Source organism: Mesocricetus auratus, unplaced genomic scaffold, assembly GCF_017639785.1.
Source record: "Mesocricetus auratus isolate SY011 unplaced genomic scaffold, BCM_Maur_2.0 Super-Scaffold_100001, whole genome shotgun sequence".
NCBI lineage: Eukaryota > Metazoa > Chordata > Mammalia > Rodentia > Cricetidae > Mesocricetus > Mesocricetus auratus.
Window position 1 is genome coordinate 3717891 of NW_024429187.1, and position 10215 is coordinate 3728105.

A 10215-nucleotide genomic window follows, 5' to 3' on the forward strand; every position below is an offset into this window, starting at 1 on the left:
CGTGTTCAAATGATGCTTCTGGAGTTCCTGGGTTGCACTTTGCTAAGATCTGCACACAGGAGAAGTATACTGGAGCACGCAATCCGCTACACACACGTTCTCTTCTCCAGTCCAATGATAACAGTAGCCGCCACCTACGAGGTGCTGTAGGCAGGCAGTTAAGCTGCTGCTGATCCCTATCCTAACCCTGATGAAGATTCTGGGAAGCAGCCACATCGACAAGGAAACGGTTTCAGAGCTGTGGCTCAGGGTCACAGCGAGGACTGAACGAGGGCAGTTTCAGGTCCTGCTGACTCCCGTTTGTGACTCCCGAGTGGCTCAGAGGCGGACTTGTCACTCTTATAAATAATCTGGAGGAGAACAAGGCCGACTGTCTCTGGGTGACACTCGATCCCACATTTATCCTTTCACGCTGCCAAACTGAAAGGCCTTATGGTGATTAAATATTTCTGGCCAGCAATGCCCTGCCATTTTATTGAAAAATGATACACTGATATCTTTTATAGCCTCTTTGTTGTTGAGACAGGGTCTCACACAGTCCAGGCCAGTCTGAAATTCATTGTGCATGGAGGAGAACCTTTAATTTCTGATCCCCCTCCCTCCGCCTTCTAAGTGTGCCCAGTTTATCAGACCAAGGGCTTTGTGCATGCTGGGTGACACTCTACTAACTGAACTCCAGCCCAATAATTGTTTCCATAGAAACAAACGTTCCATACCAGCACCATCTGTCCAGAGAGGGGGCAGTGCTGCACAAGCCCCAAGCGCCGTAGCTCATCGAGCACGCAGTGTGGAGGGTCCACTCCTTACACTGTCTCTTACTGAATGGACAGGGCTCTGCGCCATGCAGGGCCTGTTTCTGAATGTCACACAGCAATAAATCAAACAAACGACAAACCACACACACACAACCCCCCCCCACAAAAACAAAAGCAGATGAAACAGAGGACTGATGAGAGGCTCAGTTGGTAGAGGTGGTTGCAGCTAAAGCTAATAACCTGAGTTCAGTCCTTGGAACCCCTGTGGTGGAGGGAGAGAACTACACATGTGCACACACACACACACACACACACACACACACACACACACACACACAGCAACAGTAATAATAAACATAATGAAAAACAATAAACTCACAGCCCTGCCATGTTTAAATGACTACAGGGCACATCTTTATCTCTGTGTCCCAGTCTCTCCTGAGGCTGATAAAAATGACATCCCTTTACAAGGTGACTGTGAGGAGAAGAAAAATGGTGGTTGTCATTTTCCTTAGGAAGGGAGGAAGGAGCAAGCTTCTGTGACCCCCGGCTTGGAAACTCCCTTCTCAAAGGATGAAGGACATTTTGCTGTAAGAGAAGCATGCTGGGCTCACAGAATTTTGGTCTGAATGTTTTTGGGTTTTTTTTTTTTAGAGGTTTTTAGAGCAGGGTTGGGAGTTTCTTAGAAGATTTTAATGTGGAATTGGAACCCAAGAGTAGGAGGAAGGAAGGTGTGCAGGAACAAAGTGAAACACAACCAAGAACCAGGGTGTGGATTTCTCAAATAAGACTTGCCCCTTTCAAGCTCTGAGTCAACATTGGTGTTGGTGTTTCTCAAACATCGCCTTTCTCTAAGGCAAAGAGGCCCAGATCATGTGAATCTGCTAAAGCCGGTAGGCAAGCCATGGTGCGTTTTCCTGATTAATGATTGATGTGGAAGGGGTCCAGACACTGTGGATGGTACCACCCCTGGGCTGGGGGTCCTCGGTTCTATAAGAAAGCAGGCTGAGCAAGCCATGGGGAGCAAGCCAGTAAGCAGCATCCTCCACGGCTTCTGCTTCAGCTCCCGATTCCAGACCCCTGCCCTGACTTCCTTTGATGACGACTGTGATGTGGGACTGTGAGCTGAAACAAACCCTCAACTCTCTGCGTTGCTTTGGGTCATGGCGTTCAACTACTGCAATGGAAACCTAAGACACTTGCGCTGGCAGAATTATCCAGAACCTTGGTTTGACTTCTACGACAAGAGGTGAAAAAAAGCAAAAAACCACACAGACAAACACTCAGGAAGCTAATAGAAAACCGTGTGTGTGTGTGTGTGTGTGTGTGTGTGTGTGTGTGTGTGTGTGTGTGTGTTAACAGGCTAAATTCACTTTACTTGTATAAAAACCTTTATGTGGAGCCTGGGTTCCCTGAACAGAGACACGGGTGTGGGTTTTCACAAGGTGGCCTTTGAATCCCAGATAAGGAGACTTGGTGAACACAGTCTCTTTCCAGAGATTGGTGTGGGGGGGGGGCTGTCAGGTAGCTCTAGGTCTTAGAGATGGATCAAAGGTGGCCTTGACAAAGTTGCCCAGGGTGGCAGTGCAGCTCCTGACTGATGTGTAGCCGTCATCAGTGGCTCCTGGGCAGAGAAAATGCCAGTGCCGCTGGGGGCAGGGATGAGACGCACCAACACAGAGTCACTTTGTATGGAACGGTGTGAGTCTTGCCAGCCCTGTTCCCCCATAGCCTCTCCATACAGGGACAATGGAAAGCTCGGCCAAGATGATGGCCCCTCAGATGGCAGTGGCTGTCTCCTTGGAGCACTTAACACCAAGACCAACACGTCCATTGTAATTCCCAATAGCTACAAAAACCTTGAACCTGGTTAGTCCACTGGCCAAGAGTCTGCTTCTGCACTGGCATGATCTTTAAATCTCCTTTAGGGATGCGCTCAGAAAAAAAAACCTCTAATAATCTTGAATTCCTTAGTGGACAGGGAGAACAGGTAGATTTCCTCCAGGGACTTGATCTTCTTGTCTTTAACAAGGAGGCCCAGCTTGGTGATGGAGATCCACTCCTTGTCTTGGGCTTTACCCCCAGGAACGCCGAGGCTTCAACCACACCACAGCCCCTAACTCTTGTTTGGCCTCCTAGTCCGTGTTTCCCCACCCCCCTACCCCGTGTCCTCCAGACCCTCCCTCTGCACCTGTCATCTGTAGTCTGGTGTTTCCTGAAAAAGAGTAAGAAGCTTGTTTATTGTTTTTAATTATTTTATTTTATTTTTGGTTTTTCGAGACAGGGTTTCTCTGTATTGTTTTGGAGGCTGTCCTGGAACTCGCTCTGTAGAACAGGTCTTGAATTCACAGAGATCCACCTGTCTCTTCCTCCTGAGAGCTGGGATTAAAGGTGTGCGCCACCAACGCCCGGATTTTTTATGTATTTTTATGTGCTTTGGTGTGAAGGTATCAGATCCCCTGGAACTGGAGTTACAGACAGTTGCAAACTGCCACGTGGGTGCTGGGAATTGAACTCAGGTCCTCTGGAAGAACAGTCAGTGCTCTTAAGCGCTGAGTCATCTCTCCAGTCCTTTGTTTGTGTTTTTTTAAAGATGCATTTTTATCTTACTTACGTGTTTATGTTTGTGTAATACCATAATGTAAATGCTATTCAGTCATCCTACACTGGATTTAACAAGAATTAAAATCTATGCAGTTCAGTGCAGATGCAGATATTTTCAAATGTTTCCCACCAACAGTTGGCTGAACCCCACACTTGTGGATTTTACAGATGGAGAGGGCTGATGATATTCTTAAATGTGAATGAAACGTGTCAAGAGTTGGGAGCTGTTTAGATTCCTGACTCTTCAGCTCTGGCTTGGTGGGTTGATTAGTGGTGCTGTCTCTCTTGTCCTTTCCAGAGTCTGTCACCATCAGTGGGATCCATGCTTGCTTGTGTATTTATGGACTGCCTGTCCTCCTCACTCTTCACCTTGTGCCACGCCCAGCAACTCTGGAGATCCCTCCCCAGCTACAGCCAGCAGAGTCAACCTGGCCAAGCTGGGAATCTGGTTTTAGGCAATGCCTGCCTCAACTCAAGGTTCCCATTTCTGGTACCTCTCTACTGTTATCACGACAAACTTGTGTTTGCCTAGATCCTGTTCCTGAGTGGCCCTGGCTGGCATTGCCTTTTCTTCCCCACTGGGATGTGGCCTGCTTGGAATTTCATGTTATGCCTGCGTGACGGAGGAGACATGCATTAAAACCGTGCACTGCCAACACCTCCTCTTGTCTATAAGAAGAGTTGGAGCTTTGCACCATGTGCTCGCTAGAGCACCTTTGTTACATTAGGCAGGGTCATTGGCAGTGAGGAGAAATAAAATGCTGAGAGGAGTCCAAAAGGCTCTTCCCAACACAGAAAGAGGGTGGTGCTTAGAAGGGAAAGGTACAGGAAGCTTGAGAAGGGGATGAAGTGATGGGTTAGAGGAGGAAACAGGGATGAGCTAGCTACACCGTTTTTTTTTTTTTTTTTTTTTTTTGGTTGGTGCACACCTGCAATCTCAGAACTCAGGAGGCTGGGGCAGGAGGATTACCACGAGTTCAATGCCTGCCTGGGTACAGCTGGCCGCTCCATGATCGTTCAGGAAATTCTCTTCTAACTAATTGACTGGTTGAGGAAGAATTGATGGATTGAGATAGTGTCTCACTGTGGAGCCCAGGGTGGCCTCAAGCAAACCTTTCCTTCTCTTTTTCCCTCTCCATGCTTCTCCTGTCCATCCTGCTCTTTCCGAGATTACAGGCCACTGCAGCCATGTCTGGCTGGTTAAAACAGATTTAACTATAGTGAGATAATACAAACGCATCTATTATAAGTAAAACGCCTTCTGTGTGGTGGTGCTATACCTCAGTGGTAAAATGTTTATTTAGAATACGCAGGGTTTGATAGCCATGGAGGGGCATGGGATATTAAAAAAAAACTGTTTTTCAGCGAGAGATAGAACAATCAGTCCAGCCTATATATAATTCTAGACCAGCCTCAGGACACAGTAAGACCCTGTTTCAAACAGCAAAACCCAAAATACCAACCAAAGGCCAAGCAGACTGCTCAGTGGGTAAAGTCCTGGTGGAGTGACCCTCATGACCTGCATTCTAGCCCCAGAGCCCCGGGAAAGGTGGAGGAGAGCACCCACTGCACAAAGCTGACCTCTGACCTCCACACATGTGCCATGGCACGTTAGTGTCTACACACACATCCACACATCCAGCACAGTAATATAAAGGCGAAACCGAACCAAAGCTGGGGACATGGCTCCCCTACTAGAGGACTTGCCTTGCAAGCAGTAAGCCCTGGGATTGGTCGAGAGAAACCCCATACACCATGCAGTGGCTCCAAGCTGTGGTCTCCGCACTCAGGAGGTGGAGGCAGGAGGATCAGAAGTTCAAGGCCACTCTCAGCTACAAACAAGTTTAAGGCCAGACTGTGATCTACACTAGTCCTTGTCTCAAAAAACAAAACAAATCAAAACAAACCAAGAGACCGTCCTAGGTAAAGTGAGTTTGTGTTATGTTAGTGGAAGCCTTTCCTAACTTTGCCCTTGGACCGGTGGCTTAATTGGCAGATTTGGGGCTCTTCCCCAATAGGGCTTCAGACCACTGAGTCTTACTTATCAGTACGATGTTGGGAAACTTCTGATTCTCACATCAAACTGCAACCCAGCCCTGTCAGGGATAAACAGTGTTCTGGCGTCTCCTTCCATTCCTCTGTCTTGTTTGGCTTTGTTTAGAACTCTGAGGAGGGGTGTAATTAGTTCCCTGGGCACCCTGTCAGCGTTCCAGTGTTTGGTGCATTGGTCAGAAAATTGATAAGTAAGAAATAAACACAATTAGGGAGAAGCAAGAGGATAAACACAGAGAGACCAAGGGTTCTGGAGAGGCCAGAAATTGGCCTTGGTCCTGGTGCCTTCCCTTTCATGTGAGGGGTATTTATCTCAGGCTGGCAGTTTGTATAGGCTTATCTTGGGCCAGGTAGGTTTTTATGATGGTGCTGTCAGCTTGTGACAGCTGTGGCCTGGGGAAAAGACCTTGGAGGACCTTGGCAAGGGCAGTGGGATCCTGCTAGGGCCTTAGCAGGGGTTAGCAGGGTTGGGGGAAGCCTTATAATCTATTCCAGCTTGGACAGGGGTTTAATTATGGGGGGCGTCTTTTCATGTGTTGCCTTTTTAGATATTAGGGAGAAGGAAACTTGCTGGAGTTTTTGTTGTTTGTTTAACTGTGGGACAGTTTGGCTCTTCATGGACCACAGAGCAATCACAAGAATTCACTTTCAATGAGCAAGTGCTAGGTCCAGATAAGTAAACACACAGCCCTCATTTTAAATTTTCTTTTATGTTGTCTTGAGTTACCCTCAAGGACAGAAGAGTGGGGGTGGATGGATTGAATTCGAATTCACAAGGCTCAAGAATCAACTGCCCTGGGAGCTGGGAAGATGTTTCCGTGGGAAAGCTGTACAATTGTGGAGACCAGAGTTTGAATCTCAAGCACCTGCTTAAAAAGCTAGGCACATCTGTAACCCCACGGCAGTGTGTGGGGCTCGCAGGCACAGGAATAACAACCCTCAAGACAACTGTGGAGGCCTTGCCAGGCAGAGTTCACACGGGTTGTGGCAGTGTGGTACTGGCTCCCAGGGTTCGGCAGGAGCATGGGAATGAAGAGGTGGAGAAGAGCATCCCCTCAGATGAGGTGTGTTGCTGGAGGATGCTGCCGTTGGACATTTCTGAACTTGGCAAGAAGACCTTCTGTCACAGACTCTAATGGATCTCTCTCAGAGAAGCATGCACAGTGCCACAGTCCTGAAATTAACTCATTGGTTAGCGTATCTCCATGAACTGGAATTGCACTCACAGGTAATACTTTCAGGATGCCGGTCAGCCAGCGTCTTGGTGAGTTCACAATTTTTGCAACTGACTTTGACAGTTTGATATTGATTCTGTGGGTGTACCCCAGGCTGGTCTCAGATTTTACAGAAATTCTTCTGCTTTTCCTCCCCTAGCTGTAGATGGAAGTTTCTGTCCTGCCTAGTCCTGCAGCCATTTAGTCCCAAATAAACACACAGAAGCTTGTATTAATTATAAACTGTTTGGCCATTGGCTCAGGCTTCTTATTTGCTAGCTCTCTCTTAATTATTAGCCCGTTATCTATTCATCTGTGTATCTCCACGTGTCTTAACTTACCAGTGATACCCGGGGCCTCTTGCTTCCTTGGCAGTTACATGGCGTCTCCTTTTGTATGCTGTGAATATATGTTTCTCTTATTGGTTGATAAATAAAGCTGTTTCAGCCAATGGAGAGGCAGGATTTAGTCAGACGGGAAATCCAAAGAGGGATAAAGAACGGTAGTAGGTAGAGTCAGGGAGATACCAAGTAGCTGCCAAGGAAGCAAGAGACCTAAGCATCACAGGTAAGCCAAGACCACATGGAGATATACAGATTAATAGAAATGGTTAATAATTAAGAGAGAGCTGACCAATAAGAAGCCTGAGCCATCAGCCAAACAGTTTATAATTAATATATGCCTCTGTGTTTTTATTTGGGACTAAACAAATTATCTGTCTACACCTAGCTCTTGGATTGCAGGAGTAAACTTCTAAGCTAGGCCCCTTGAATCTGTGTATGTGATTTAAAAGAAAATTTTAAGGTTGAGTTACACTCTAACATTTTATTTATTCGTGTGTGTGTGTGTGTGTGTGTGTGTGTGTGTGTACGTGCATGTGTATGTGTGCATGTAGGGGGGGTGGTATATGTGCCTTTGCATGCATGGGTCTCTTAGATCTGGAGTTACCACTTGCTATGTGAGTCCTGGGATCCAAACTCCAGTCCTTGTGATCATGCAGCAAATGCTCTAAACTGTTGAACCATTGCCCCATGTCGCCTGCATACATGGTTTTGCTTGAGCTCCTTCCTAGGAATTGTTTCTCTGTTTTAGGAAGGATCTCACGATGTATTCCTGGCTAGTTTGGAACTTAATATGTAGATCATGTTAGCATGGAACTTACAGAGATCTGCTTGCCTCTGCCTTCAGAATGCTGATGTTAAAGGTATGCACCACCCACCATTCCTATACTTAAAATTTTTAAACAATCATATTTATTTATATTTATTTGTGTTCCTTCATATGTAGGGGCACTCATGTGCTAAACTGTGTGTGTGTGTGTGTGTGTGTGTGTGTGTGTGTGTGTGTGTGTGTGTAGATCAGAGGCCATCTTGCAGGTGTGAGTTATCTCCTTCCACTATAAGTGTCCAGGCTTAGTAACATGTACCTTTACTTAATCCACTGAGACATCTCACTGGTTCAAATTTTTGATATTTTTTTCTTTAAAAAGTTTTGTCACTGTGTGTTCATGTGGGTGCACACGCCATTGACCACTTGTGTGGAGGACAACTTTGTGGAATCAAATCTCTCCTTCCACCTTTATGTGAGTTCCAAGGATGTGCCCTGCCTGTCGACAGAGTGGAGCCCAGGGGAGTCCTGAATGCATGATCCCCCTGAATGCATGATCCCCCTTCACGCCTTCAGCACATCCTGCTAGTGTGTGCCACCATAATCATGTCTTGCCTATTACAGTCTTCCTAGGAACGTGATACAAATGACTAGTATGTCTTCTACGTGGAGGCCTTTGCTTTCTTGCTTGATGTATCTGTGGTTAAATCCTTATACAGCCTTGAGAATCAAAGCACCCCAGTGAACCCTCACAGCCACTACTTGTAGGGTTAAAAGCCTGAGCTCAATCCCTGGGCTTGAAAACCCACCAATCCCTGTGTTCACCCAAGCTCAGGACTTGAAATCTCACCAATCCCCACCCTGGAAAATTCCACCCCCAAGAAGTCATATATAAGCCTGCCTCTCACTCAGTTTCCCTGCAGAATCTTGCCAGAGCAGAGGCAGCTACTTTCCTGTGTTTTCCCCAATAAATGTATTTTGTGAGGTTTGTTGTGCTGTGTGACTTTGTGGTATTCCTTGACTCTGGACTGCCAAGATACCTATCCCTTTCAGAGCTGCAACACTTGCCTTGGGGAAGCCATCCCCTTCAGAGCTGTAAGTTTTACTATCCTTAGCCTTCTAACCAGAAGTGTAGAGTATCACCTGCATTCTTGGAAAGAGTAACTTTGTGTTAAAGTTTCTCAACAAGATTGACATTGTGTTATTGAAGTTTCTTCCCCCAACCCCAAGACAGGCTTTCACTGGGTAGCCCTAGCTGTTCTGGAACTCACTTTGTAGACCAGGCTAGCCTCACACTCACAGAGATTTGCCTGTCTCTGCCTCCTGAGTGCTGGGATTAAATGTATACACCACCATACCCTTTTCTTTTTTTCAGTGCACGACATAGAAGTAGCATGCTTTTGTTGTTTTTATCTCAGTGCTGATCCTCTGGTATGCTACATGAATTATGTGGATCCCTTTTTTTTCTTTCTTTCTTTCTTTTCTTTTCTTTTTTTTTTTTTCTTTTTGGTTTTTCGAGACAGGGTTTCTCTGTCCTGGAACTCGCTCTGTAGACCAGGCTGGCCTCGAACTCACAGAGAACTGCCTGTCTCTGCCTCCCGAGAGCTGTGATTAAAGGCCTGAGCCACCAACACCCATCATGGATACTTATAATAAAAATGGGCATTAGATAAATGAATGAAGGCTGGAGACATGTTTCAAAAAAGAACAAGAGCATTTGTTGCACTCTTGTGAGGACCTGAATCTGAATTCTCAGCACCTACATAAAAGCTGGGTGAGGTCATGTATGCCTGTTACCTCTGCACTGGGATGGGAGGTTGATAAGAGGATTTCTGGGGCTTGTTGGCCAGCCAGCCTAACTGGAAAATGACAAGCTCCATGTTCAGCGAGAGAGGTGTAAAGACCGTGAGTGACAAAGCAGGACACCAAGTGATGGCCTACAGTGTAGCAATTTCCTCCTAGTTAAAGCCTTCCATTTTGGAGGGAAATTCCTTAAAGGCAAAGGCTATATAAAAAGGGAGGTGAAACAATAGGATATTTTAAACAAGGTGGTTACAGGGAGGTGAAACACTTTACCCTACAGGGAAACACATTAAGACAGGAACTAAACTCTAAATAACTTCAGGGGCATCCTTGAAACTGACCAGATTCACTAAATTTCTCCTTCCCCGGAAGTAAGAACTGCTTCCCATCACTCTCAGACAAACCAAGTGAAAAAGAAGATTCTGAGACAGGACTAGCCACCTGGAACCACTAGATGTGCTAGGCAGAGGAGGAGGTATTCTGGACAATCTATACATGTCTTCTAGGGGAAACAGGAAATACAAAAAGTCCCCTTGGATCCATGAACAATGGAACTTTGAATCATGGAGAATGAGCTATGTGATGTGTTAGCATGGCTTGGCTAGGTACAGGTGTCAGTTAAATACTGAAGTTTTTTTTTAATGTGATTTACATTTTAATTCATAGTTACCCCCCATCTG

General features: G+C 46.1%; 1 long non-coding RNA gene across 1 annotated transcript; it reads left to right on the forward strand.

Annotated features, from left to right (window-relative positions):
• The first annotated feature begins 1819 nt into the window (after nucleotides 1-1819).
• On the forward strand, nucleotides 1820-8716 carry LOC121139677. Its single transcript, XR_005876574.1, has 2 exons — nucleotides 1820-2004; nucleotides 3658-8716. It is a non-coding gene; the product is annotated as an uncharacterized LOC121139677 (long non-coding RNA).
• The last annotated feature ends 1499 nt before the right edge of the window (nucleotides 8717-10215 follow it).